We start from the raw sequence: 12,964 nt of genomic DNA, 5'->3' as shown, positions 1-12,964 counted from the left end.
ATACTTATGCTTTTGAACCCCTATGCTATCCCTCATGAGATCCAGCCTTTAAAAGGTCTCTGTCAAAACAGCACGTCTCTGTGTCTCCTATCAAGGCTTTGCCTAAAAATATATGGAAGGTCAACATGGCTACCAGAAAATCAGAACTAGGTCTTATTCTGCACAGATTTTGTTTAGTTGTCTAGACTGGCTAATTTTCTGATGGAGCAGTTTGGGATGGCATGGAAAGGAACGAAACTAGATTCATCTATCAGCTCAGCTCCTGCGTTATTCGTAATTTTTACCTGCCGGAAATTTCAACACCTTTTTTCATACAGAGTGAATTCTGGTAAAAATACAAAGTTACAGCCTTTCCAATCAGCTTACCAGCATGTCATCAATGGAACTGAGTGTATCAGTACTTATTTGCTCTTCAGTAAGAGTTCTTTAGACCCGATAGATTGGAACCAGTTCCTGGTAAGACATCTGAACAAATATCTCAATTTTGGGAGAGTTGAATATCAAATGCTAATTATGTCTCACCTTTGATGGGCTCCTGGTTTTCTAAGCCTAAATTGCTGGACTGCCTCATTTGTTATACGTAGAATTAAATAATCAGCTGCCATTTATACATCAAATGTCTCACATCAGATGGAAGCTGAAATTGTCAGTCCCACTTTTCTTGATTTACAAAATATTGACATTGGAAAGACTTAACAAGAAAACTGGGATTTCAGGAAAAGTCCTTCAATGCAGAGAAAATAATACCAGCTGTTATCTCTGTTCTCCAGTTCTCCCACTAGGTACAGTACAGGAACAAATGCATTCATTCCTATCCTGACCAAGACAGGTCTACATAAAGGTCTGGCTTGGAAATCCCTGCATTTTAGTGGTTTAAATCAAACAGAGCCAAGACATATAACTACACTGGGGGACAGAGAGGCTGTGCAATACAAAATGTAAATTAACCTTTTTTAAAATTTGCTTTGATGCACCTCCAATCTCGCATTTTTTCCTCTAAGTTTTAGGCAACAAAATTCTAGAAAAAGTACTGAAATGAGTCACAAAAATAAGTAAACACATGACCATTTTATTTCAGAATGTATGTTTAGGAAACTTACAGTTAGAATATTAGAACATTTACAGTAAAAAATGATCAAGTAATTAAATATATTTAAAATGTTCTTCTTTTTTAAAAAGTACATCCTTGAATCTTATCCTTCAGTTCTCCCAGGGTATACATTCTTATTTAATTTTAAGCCATTGAACTTCAAGTTCTAGGTTTTCTATAAGTTTAAAGAACAAGCAACCTTTAAGATCATTAGGGCGTGAGTTTTTAATTGATATTTTTTGGAAGTCAGAATCAAGAGACAGACATGACAGACATCAGTCAGTGTGAGCCTGCAAAATAGGTCAGCTGGGTAAATTCACTCAGCTTTCTTCTATACTCTTTAGATGCTTTACCAATTACTACTTCTCTCTAAAGGGGGCTCTAAATTTATTTGTTTACTCCTTTATATGACATATTTAACTCTTTACAAAGGCTGGCTTGTTAACTAGTCACTTAATTAATGCAGTGGATAAACAGTTGAATGTTTTATGATTTCCATTCAACATAGCTAGGTTTCTGTAATAAGATTCAATTTCCATGGTAAGACGCATGAATTATTATAGTACACTGGAAATAAGGGAGCGTCTCTACTTAAATGTGAATACAGCAAGTAGTTTAACATTTAGATTTTAATAATCAGTAAAGTTTAGTGAATTAATATTTGTTTCTTTTACTTTCAAAATTTGCTAGAAAAGGAAACTTCCAAAACAATAAACGGACTCTATTGGAAAATCTGTTTCTGAAACACATCATCCCATTTTTTCTGTTTTACTTTTAAACACTACTTTCAGCTACATACAATAGTTAGCATCTGGAAGTCAAGAGGGCACACAAAAGTGAGTTAATCTATCAATAAAAGGAACTGCTTGGGGAATGTGTACACTCTCTTCAAAGAGAGGAAATAAAACTACCAGATTCCTAGCAGCAAAAGCTAGCTTCTTTGTCCCAGTAAGTCCTCTTCATAAAGGCATCATGCGCTGACTCCACGCTATGAGTCTTCTGTGTACAGGTGAACAGCTTACAGCCACATCAATAAAAGCATGTTTCCAAATCATAAGCAGGAGAGAGATTTGATCTATTATTCAGTTCAATTCCTTTCACAACTCCAGCTTTCCAGCAAACAAATGAAAGTTCAAGGGGGAAGGGGGGGGGGAAAGATTCCTCCAACCCTTGCATGCTCATCTTCTTAGGCTGTTTTAAGCTCTCCTGAAGTAAACAGCAAGCACTTTTAGTGACAGTTTCTGAGGAATGATGGGAAAGAGTGAGGGGGTGGCTGAAAGCACCACTGGCTTGTTAATGCAAACTCTCTCTTACATTGCTCAGAGAACAAGTGTGCAATCACTGCTTATGAAGCAACTTTGACAATAGTGAGAGGAGCCTTTTGCTTGGTGTTTGCTTAAGTGAGAGCCTATCTGTTTTAGAAGCAATTGCTTTTATTTTACTTCAAAGAAAAGAAAAAACAGGAGCAACCCACAGTCTTAATAAACAAATTGGTGAATGACTGCTTTCTCTGGAGATTTCATTATCATGAGGTTTCACTGCACTCCAGTTCTTCTGAGCAGACATTTAAAGAGAACATAGGAACAGTGGTGTAGAATTTCTAATATGTGAGGTTTCCAAGAAGAAAAACAAAAGACACATATTAAAGAACCCCCATCCCTGCTGAGGGACTTTTCTTTAAAACCTCAACATCGTATCATTATAAATGATGCCTACTTACAAGAAAGCAATAGGATTAGCTTTTCATTTTTGAACACTCAACAAACATAACATGCTAACACTGAAGCGAAACAGCTGAACCCCCTGCATATTTATAATACTATATTGTGCCTTGGAGAAAGCTTTTCTTAGGTCAACAAAAGCTGCAGCTAACTGAATCAGACTGGAAGAGAGCACATGTGGGACGATTATAAATGATTTTTCACAAATGATTTTTTATGAATTTGTAACCACATTTGAAACAGATTATATTAGCATATTTTTTTTTTTAAGACAGGCATGGCCAACCACTATGGTGTTGCAAGCATCTATTTATTATTTAAAAGTACTGTCATTGGCCTTGTTTTAGCCTGGGAAATAAGGGTCCCTCTTCCCTGTTATATTTCATGCACAGCTGGCAACAAGAAGCTAAGAAAAACTTTTCAGAGGCTCAGCTTTGAACTTAGGGTCATAGGACCACAGGATAGTTCAGGCTGGCAGGGAACTCAGGAGGTCTCTGGTGCAGCCCCTGCTCAAGCCAACTCAGCTGCACAGTCTGACCCAGCTGCTCAGGGCTGTGTCCGGTTGGGTCTGGAAAACCTCCAAGGATGAAGCTGTCACAACCTCTCAGGGCAGCCAGCTCCACTGCTGGCCTGTCCTCGTGGGGAAATGGCTTGTCCATACATCCCATCTGAACTCCTCTCATTTTAGGTTAGTTTTAGCACTGTTTCTCACTCTCTGCCTTGCACCGCTGAGAAGAGTGCAGCTCCATTTCCTGGACCACCTCCCTGTAGGTACAGGAAGGCTCCCTATGGCCGTCTCTCCCCCCGGCTGCCCAAGTCCCAGTCCCTCGGCCTCCCCACACCAGGCTAGGCTCCAGCCTTTAATCTTGATACTCTAGAAAACTGTTTCTTCTCTGGAGGAAAGTGCATTTCATTTTACAGGGAAACAGAAAAAGGTGCATCAAACACCCCTTGTGAACTCCACAGCATTGTCTGGGCTCTTTGCTTCAGAGATGGGGCTCCACTCCTGTGTCTCAGCAAGGCTCTTCTACAGGCAGGAGTATAGCTAAATTAGCATGTCATCTCATCTTCCAACTGGACAAAACTTTACAGATTATAAAGTGGATTGACTGGATTGACCTCCAGACGCTGTGTGGCTTAAAGAAACACAACTTCAAGATTTTTTTCTTTCTTTCTTTCTTTTCTATCCGGGGGGAAAAAAAAAATGTGCTAAAATAGGGCTTTATTCACCTGAAAGGATTTTAAGTGTTTGAACTTTTCAATACAATAGGTGCAATTTAGTTAGCAATCACCTCTGATTTCTTTAAGTGGGATTAATTTGGATAAAGGACGATAAGGTATTGAGCAAGGCCAAATGAAGAACCAAAGGAGGTCTAGGAACCTACTCCCTTGTTCAGCTCAGGGGACAACATGTCTCCTAGTATCAAGATCTCCGAGGGTCTTTTTGGTTTTTTTTTTTTTGGACATGTTTCACTCCAGCTTGCAATATTACAACTTTGATTTTTCACCTGCACTTAACTCAAACTTAATTGGGGATGAGGGAAAAAAGTAGTTAATTCACATAATTAATTTGTTCCGTTAATTAATTTAATGCATCAAAACAGCTTTTCAAACTAATAGATAGAGGAAGAAATAAAACTCTGTGAATAAAACTAACAAAAAATAAACCATTCAGATGTTTGAACACAGAAGTTAATGAACAGCAAACAACACTTGTATCATGGACACTCAAATCTTGTTCTGTTTCTTTCATCAGATAAATCTTTCATCCTCTGTAATAGCATTCCATTTAATCTCTGCAAGATGTGGCAAAGAAACACAGGGCTACGTTCTGTTCCTCAATTTCAGAGAGGTTTCCCTAAAAATGGAGCAGTTTATAAAGCCAATCCTCCAGATTTTTATTCTTACAGAAGCTGGAAAACTCCATCACTCCCACTGAATCCTGGCTTTAAATTAAACTGAAGAACCATATGATTGCTTAATGTCTTGCCATATCATCTGCCAAATCTAACACAGTGATTCACAGCTGGCTAAGCACTGAGAAATACAGAGGTACGCTTCAGGTTTTAGGCACACTTGGAACCACAGGGGAAATTCTAGCTACATTTCAAAATACTGTTTTCAGAACTGCCTGTCCACTCAGACAGAATTTTTAGATATCTTCCTTCCTTCTGCTTCCTTTATTCCTTATGTCAAACCAAAACCTACCCACAACAAAGAGACCTTCTAAGCTCTCCATATAGTTATAGGCCAAATCTTAGCAACACTGTTTACCAGAAACACTCTTAAGTACTGCAAGATTCAGCAGTGTACTTACAAACTGCTTATGAACAAAGTGTACCACATATTGCCCAAGAATTAAAGCTGTTGTTGACGGGGCAGAGGGAGGGCATATACTCACCTCAGTGATAATGTTTATGGCATCACACAGTTGTATGTCACAGAGCACTTTCATTAGTTAGTATGAAATACGTGACAGTGGCAAGAACTTCAGATTCTGCCTGAGAAGATACTCCGTAATGAAGAAATCTTATACCAAGGGTGAGGTTCTCAGCTAGACTCTCAGCTAAAAAACACATGACTCAAAACTAGGCAAAAGCGAATTTAAAGGAGGTGTCAAGCCTGAACAAAAGGGAACAATTCCTCCAGCCGGAGTGTGTTGTCACATGGATTTCATTAACATCTGTCTGGTATCTCAATCTCAGCTTCAGTCACTACACACAGACTCATGAGACACCACACTTCAGTTTTTTTCTGTAGTATATAGGTATATACTCACATCCACACAGATTTCAAGTAGATACTCCCTATGACGACTCCAAGTGGTTTCCTACTCAGCATATGTTATGTCATGGCAAAAATTTACATGCTTTAATGCAATATTGTCCTGAAGGAACAATAGAGAGAAGTAATACTATTTAAGTATTTCTGGACGCACAAACTGAAACTTCCTTCCCAATCTTCCTCATTTTCATTTTTCTTAGTTCCTTTTCTTTTAAGACCTGTCCCACAGGAACTGCTAAAAGTTTTGAATTCATAATTAACAAAAAATACTGTGAAGAGCATCTTAATGGTCTACCCTTTAACAATTCAGTGTGCTCCATCCAGAGACCTGAAGGCATTTGGTTTTGCCTTGTAAAGATGCTTCGCTCGCATACTGTAGTGATGTCCATCTTAATCCTTGTTTCCAGTGACCTGCTAACTTCTCTTTAAACAAACATGGTTGCATTATGTTAAGTCAGTTGAAGCCTGATTCGAAGCCAGGGATTTTGACTCAAGGGGACTGCCTCCACTCAAAAGGAGTTGAATGAAGCATTTCTTCCAAAGGTATTTCTACAACTCCACAGTTGCATTGCTAAACATATTTTCAGGTTACTCAGAAGCCTGTTGACAAATCTGTGGTTTCCTCATAGAATTCTGTCAAATGGTTTTCAAAGGTAATTTAAAAAAGGCTAACAAAGGGTGGTTCAGCCTATTTATCTACGAAGGCTAGAAAGCAGCATAAATTACTCACCTGTTTTACATCAGCAGGTGTTTAGATTTGCAAACATAAACAGTACTGTGTACTGCAAACCCACTTCACCTTCCTCATTCCATGGAATACATGGCAGGAAGGGGAAAGGTTATCCCTTAGCCAATAGAAAAAACAACATGTTGCAAACGTTAGATATGCTGCAAATCCTGCTAATCTGGATTAAAAAAGAAACAAAGAAGGAAGCGCTCCCTCATATGTAATTGCTTCCCTGGTATTCTCCTAAGCACAGCACAGCAAAATTATAGATTTTTATTAATTAAGAATTGTGTCCTTGCAGCATGACCTAGCACAGAATTATCAGTATCTCTGAGGTCAGCAAGGAAAAACTTGCACTACATATTAAAGAAAGCACGTGGTATAAAAGCTTCTGCTGTACACATTCAGCACTTACAGCGCTATGGCAAGCTAGCTAGCACTATCCTACCCAGATATCTCCTGTCTAAATGCTTTAGCCAGGGTACCTCTGACACAGCTCCATATGCAAAGACTGCCCTAGGGGTACACATTCTCCCATACACGGCAGAAATCTCACTGATTAGGTAGAATCATTGTCTCCCTTCGCTGATACTATTTTTGTAGGCAGATGTGTTGCTTTGGCTGCAGCTGAGCCAAGTTAAAGGCTACCGCTCTCAGCCCAGCTGCTTGCTTTCACATCCAAACCCTCTCTCCTGGCCTCCAGACATGGTGCTACCGCCCTCAGCCTGTTGTCCTTTCTCTGCCAGATATTACTGCCCTTCTCAGACTTGCCAACACAACTGTATGTTTTCACACCCTACCAGATCTGTCAAAATGATTCGAGTTAAGTGCTTTTACTGGCAAGGATTTTTAAGATCCTTTGGATCCATTTTGACTGAAGCAGACTGGGTAGCACCTACATATGCTGCTCTGCATGCATTTTGGAGAGCACAGTAATTTGGGTGATGGGAGGAGGGTGAAAAACAGCTGTGGGCAGTAACTGCTTAGACTAGCTGAGAGGCAACCAGAACAGCATGCCTGGTCACAGCTTAAAAGGTGAATGGAGAGCACTGTACAGCTCAAGAGGACAACTACTAGAAGCCCCAGCTCCTTGTAAAGCAGAAAGAAGGTGGTACATCTCCATCTAAATACAAGAAGATGAAGCAAGGCAAGATACTACATGAGCATATGTTCTTGTTCCCAGAGAAAAAGACATACTTACGGGCCTCATTCCTCCTCTTGCTAGTATAAACCAGGAGGATAAAGTCAAATTTAATCACTATACAAGCACAGCTGGTAGCCTGTATTTAGTGCAGAATGCTGATTTTAATATTTAAACCATTTATAAAACATGTAAAGGAGAGCTTAACACAACTTTAATGCAGATGAATAAAAAGAAATTAACATTAACCACTAACCACTTTGGTAAATCAGTTTAATAGCTACATGTATGTTCATGCCCAGCCAGAAGTCAGTTTACTATACTATTAAAGTGGCCTAAAAATACTTTAAAAATCCAAAAAACCCCAAAGCCATTATTTAGGGAAGTACTGAAAGAGAAGAGAAAGGGAAGTACTGTGTTGGTATTGATGTTCAAAAGATAAGAAAGGAGTAAGACAAGACAATTACCCATAAATATCGCTCTTAACCTTAGTTACGTAACAGAACAAATACCAAGAACAATAATCACTGTTTAAAAGACAGTAAAACCAACATGTTTTTATAAAGGCTAGATAAACTCAAAATGCCTTTTCCAATTTCCCCTCTGTGTGTTGGGATAGGGGAAAGACACCACAGCGTTATGGCATTATTTTGTGAAGAGAAAGCAGAAGAGGAAGTTTGGAAGGCAGCTGTAACCAGAAGAAACAGTACTGACAGCTGAAAACAAATCAGAGGCAAGTCGCAAACTTGTAAATAATATGGAGAAATTCATTGTAGAAGAATGTAAATTTTACAGTGACCCCACTAATCAAGTGTCTGTGCTGAATAAAGCTTTGAGGAAAAAAAGAAAAAAGCTACTGCAGGTGTCAGCTATCAACCCAGTATCTCAAAGCACTGAATTATGGGCTAGGAAAGCAACAGGTCAGCTTGTGAAGCTGAGGAACAACAGCACTTATATAATATCTCATTATCAGAAACACCTCTGACAAATTAGAGTTTATTTTGAGCTGACTCTGGGGGAGAAGAGGCATAAGCAAAAGCTCCAAGACTGCACTCCCAAGGAGCACAAAAATTGAAAAATGTAATCACCAAGCTTGTGAGTAGCTGAAGCTATGAAGCTTGGCATCCTATGGAGCACCCACATGAGTTTTCTGATGTCTAATAAGCTGAATGCTTGCTACAGCTCTTCCCTCAGTGGGGACATCAACAGCATCTCTCTCATCTCCTTGGCCTCCAGCAGTCATGAGGTTTGTACGAATTTTAGAGCTTTGCAATCTCTACTCTTCTATTTAAATTGGTTGAAATTGATGCCTAGGGTTAAAAAGTTAAAAAAGTAGGGGAACTATCAGACAGACAGTATGATTATTTAAGCTTCATCTCCGTGGGAAACCAGGTCAAGAAAGAAGATAGTGAGAAAAGAGGGAAAGAAATGATATACAGAAATCTCAAATAGAAGGATTTCTAAAAGCAGAATTATTGTTAAGTCAAGTACAAAAGACTGTTTCATGTGTGGAAAGCCAGATTTTGCAGCTTTTCACAAACAGATCATTCCTGACTTTCTAGGATTTTTACTAAGCCATATTCTTAGGTAGTAATGAAAACCTGGATGATCTCCATATCCTTGTAAAAATTTAAATGCCAGAATCTTCATTTATTTCAGCACAGATGTTCATCTGTCCAAATACTTGTACCAGAAAAGATGGACTGGTTTTATTTTTGTATTTCTCCCTTTCCAGTGCAGGTAGCCAAGCAGGGAACAAAACAATCCCATGGGTCGGAATGGCCAGACCAGATGCCAAACACTGGAATAAATTGAGTCATCAGCAACCAGGCTGATTTTTACAGTCTTTGGGGCATGTCTGATATTCTTTTGTGCTGCCTTGTTCCCCAGAATGCCACCGTTTCATTACTTATCTTCAGAAGATAAGTCACGGCCTGAGATAATTTAAATATGAGTTGAGTCAACATGATACTGTGATAATTGCTGGCATTTGACAAATCCAAAATTATATACTGATAACTCATTTCACTGTAAGCTAACTGTATTGCTCAATTCTAAATCCTCAGTTGTTTCACTGCTCACAAAATTGCTTAAGACAATAAGGACTGCCTTAGGAAGACTTTGTAGTGAGTGAAGACTCTCTGGCCACCAAGACACTGAGAGAGCACAGAAATTTCCCCTACTTTTCCCCCAAAGCCAGTCAAGAGGGAGCCATGTCCAGAGAGCTAAGTTAGGTCCTGGAGCATCTTCAACAGAAGGACAAACCAATAAAGTCCAGCAGAAAGCCCCGACAGTCTCCCATAAGAGTGATCTGTGAGTTGATGGATAGAAGAAAAGTACACGTGGAATTCCTCGCTGATTTTCTCCTCAGGATTAAAAAAAACAACAAAACAAAAACCCCCAAAGAAAACAGGAGGGTTCTAAATGATTTGTTAATTACACTCACTATACTAACAGAAAGTACAATTTGGACAGATGAATAAATGGACACAAGGGAACAATTTTGCACTTCCTGGCAGATTGACAACATGACCTGACTGAGTTTTTCTATCCGTTCTAAAATTTGCATCAGTATTTTAAAATTTGTCACAAGTTTTTTAGAGCTCATGTATATTTTTATAGCATACTGGTGCATGTTATGCTTCTTTGTTTGAATTTGTTAGTGTTGTGACATGTCCAAGCTGAAATAAAGTGGACTGCTCCACCGGGTATGCACCCTGTTGGACCAGGGTGTATTTCCAAACCAATCCATAGAACTAAACCTTCCTTCTTATGGTACCATAAAGTCATTGCTTTTAGAAGTTCTTTGGATATTTCTGGGGAAGCTTCACTTTATTTTACCTTCATATAAGCAGTTTTTAATAAACCAAGGTGCAACACTTCAGGAACATCATAGTACAGCCATTCAAGTGAATTGGTTCACTTTTTCACAGGGAATATTATCAACTGACACAAAAAAAACCAGATCATCTTCATCTGTAAGACATCTATACAGAAGAAAGATAAACAACAGAAATCATGATCTTTACTTTAGCTGTTTTCAGGGTCTCCGCTCTGTTTAAATGTTTCATCCAAAGTGCTTTTTACTAGCTACAAAAGGTGATGAAGTTATATTGTGTAATTCGACATGCCCTGAGTATTTTCACATTCATAATTCCTGTATTAAACCTACCACCAAAGGAGGCTAGGATTTTCTTGGAATGACTAAGGTCTCATTATCATTCAAAATCCATTTAAGAATTAGATGTATCCCTACTAACGAGGCAAACAGCATGCTGTAGACCACTTTGTGTATCATTTCAGGAGTATTTCAAATACTGTTTTACCTCTTCCTTCTATAAAAAGTACTTGCCTGCTTTTCCAAGTCCACAAGAAACTTTAACAAATGCAGAGGAGTATCCATCATAACCAAATTAGGAAAAGACTATCTTACTACCAACATTTTGTTGCCATCAGAAAGAAAAATTTCTATCTTGTGAGTGGTTGAAATATAAGGACACTCCTTGCAATCATGGCAAGATGAAACTCAATAATGTATTTCAACTGATTTTTCCAAGACCATCTTTTGCATCAAACTACATGTTAGTTCATTCATTATACTGTGCATGCAACTTTAATTCTGGACTTCATGCACGTAACTTGTTTTTCAGAAATTTATTTTAATGTTACTAAGCAGTACTACTATGTAAATACAGCAAACATTTTTACTCTCTAGTTTCCTATGTTCTTGTAACTGATTGACAACAGAAACATAATGTGAGAAAGGAGACATAGATAAAAATTGCAGCTGAAGCACTTCTGATTGCTTTTCTGCGTAAAGACTCCAGCTAGTTTTCCCCCTGATGAGGCATAATCCATTTATGACACCTATTCTCATTTTCCCTGAGCACTTCTTAAACTTTAACGTATTAACCCGATCAATCAATTGCACTGTACTATCAAGGAAAGCGAGGCGCAGAGATTACCTGCCTTATCCATGGCAGGGCAGGACATCTGGGACCCAGCAGGGCGCTAGAGCCGAAGTCCCCAGGAGCACCCCAGTAGCTACCTCACCTCACCTCAACTCTCCTCTCCTCTCCTCTCCTGCAGCGTCTTCCTGCCCCAGGAATGTCTCATCCCGTGAACGTACCTGACAGGAGCCGCTAACCGCAGGGACGCCCGAAGCACGGCACAGCCTCTCGGACCTGCCGCTCCGCAAATTTACTTTTCTTTCCGGGCTCAGCAAATCGCGACTCACACGCACCGAGCCGCCGCCCCCGCCCGCCTGCCCAGGGCCGCCGCCGCCGCCGCCGCCTCTCGCGGCGCTGCCCGCCCGCCGCCGCCGCCGCCCGCGGAGGCCGCGCGGGGGAAGCGGGGCGCGCCGCCGCCCACGCCCCGCGCCGCCCCGCGCCCCGCCGCGCGCTCGCTGCGCCCCCGCGGTGGGAAAAGCACCGCTGCTGCCTGCATCCTCACTCATTTTAATCTCCGCTCTGCAGATTTCACCTTTTTTTTTTCCGGTCTGCATTCGTTTCCTCCCCCCCACGCGACAGCCGCATCAGCAAAATAACGCAGGACATCCTCCCGCCCGATCCAAAGAGGGTCCGGCAAATCCTGGCGTGAAAACAATGCAAAAAGTTGGCACCTGGATGCAACCAGACGTGACCCCTGTTGGCTGCGAGCTTTGTTATACTGCGCGGTGCAGCTGCACAAGTCTGCCATAAAAACTTAAGGCTTCCGGGACGCACTTTACACAGGAACTTGAAAAATCCAGTCTGGGCTTGAAATCAGCAGGCATTATATTTTTCTCCTAAAATGATGCCCTGTGAGGAACGTAGGAAGTTCTGTGTCTAATTAAGGTATTTCAGTGAATTACTGTATTTCAGTGAAAACACAAAAGTTACGGTCTGGCATCTCGGAATATACCAAGGCACAGTCACATTCTGTACAACCACGTGTGTGTGACCATATTATACTTAGGCTTTTAAAACTTTCTATGAGATATAGAAACATTAGGCACTGATTTTTAACTTTATTTTTTTACGTTGCATCAACAGGACTCTAGACTATTTGCTTTGAAATCCCTTTAGACCGTTTTGAAAATCTCTCTACAACTGATACAGATTTATCTGAGACATCCTGCCATTTACCTAGATCCAGTTATATCCAAATGATAAGGGAAGACTCACAGCTGTTTTCTATTTATACCAGATATTCTGAGAACTGGGTAGATTCAGCTAAAGCTGGCTATCATACTTGGACATTCCAGTGTTTACAAAATAGGTTAAAGTCTTTATTTATGATAATAACTAAAAGGAGAGGGAGGATTAGAATTTTATTCTATTTTGAAACTATAGTTTGGGTTCCTAAGCCTAAAATCCCTTGCTTTCACTTTTTACATTTTTCTGGAATCACCTAGAATTCTTAGGATCTATTGTCAAGCCTGTTTGAGCCATATTATTACAGTATTACGGTTTGCCATGGAAACTTTAAACACCTAATAACTCAGATGATGGTTTAGATTG

The 12,964-nt window shown here is 39.9% G+C and overlaps 1 protein-coding gene across 3 annotated transcripts in view; it reads right to left on the bottom strand.

The window, feature by feature from the left end:
- PKIB (cAMP-dependent protein kinase inhibitor beta) overlaps positions 1–11,728 on the bottom strand; it is a 60,675-nt gene extending 48,947 nt beyond the window's left edge. The window contains exon 1 of one of the 3 annotated variants that reach the window (XM_026105149.2): positions 11,593–11,728. The gene's annotated coding sequence lies outside the window, so the exon portion shown is untranslated. Of the gene's footprint in view, positions 1–10,304; positions 10,451–11,592 lie in introns of those variants that run through there. The other 2 variants (XM_026105150.2, XM_064508934.1) reach the window with 2 other exon arrangements.
- Positions 11,729–12,964: the final 1,236 nt, after the last annotated feature.

This window comes from Dromaius novaehollandiae, chromosome 3 (genome assembly GCF_036370855.1).
Source record: "Dromaius novaehollandiae isolate bDroNov1 chromosome 3, bDroNov1.hap1, whole genome shotgun sequence".
NCBI classification, from domain to species: Eukaryota; Metazoa; Chordata; class Aves; order Casuariiformes; family Dromaiidae; genus Dromaius; species Dromaius novaehollandiae.
Note: the sequence above shows the minus strand (reverse complement) of the source record. Positions and strands in the feature narration are given on the sequence as shown.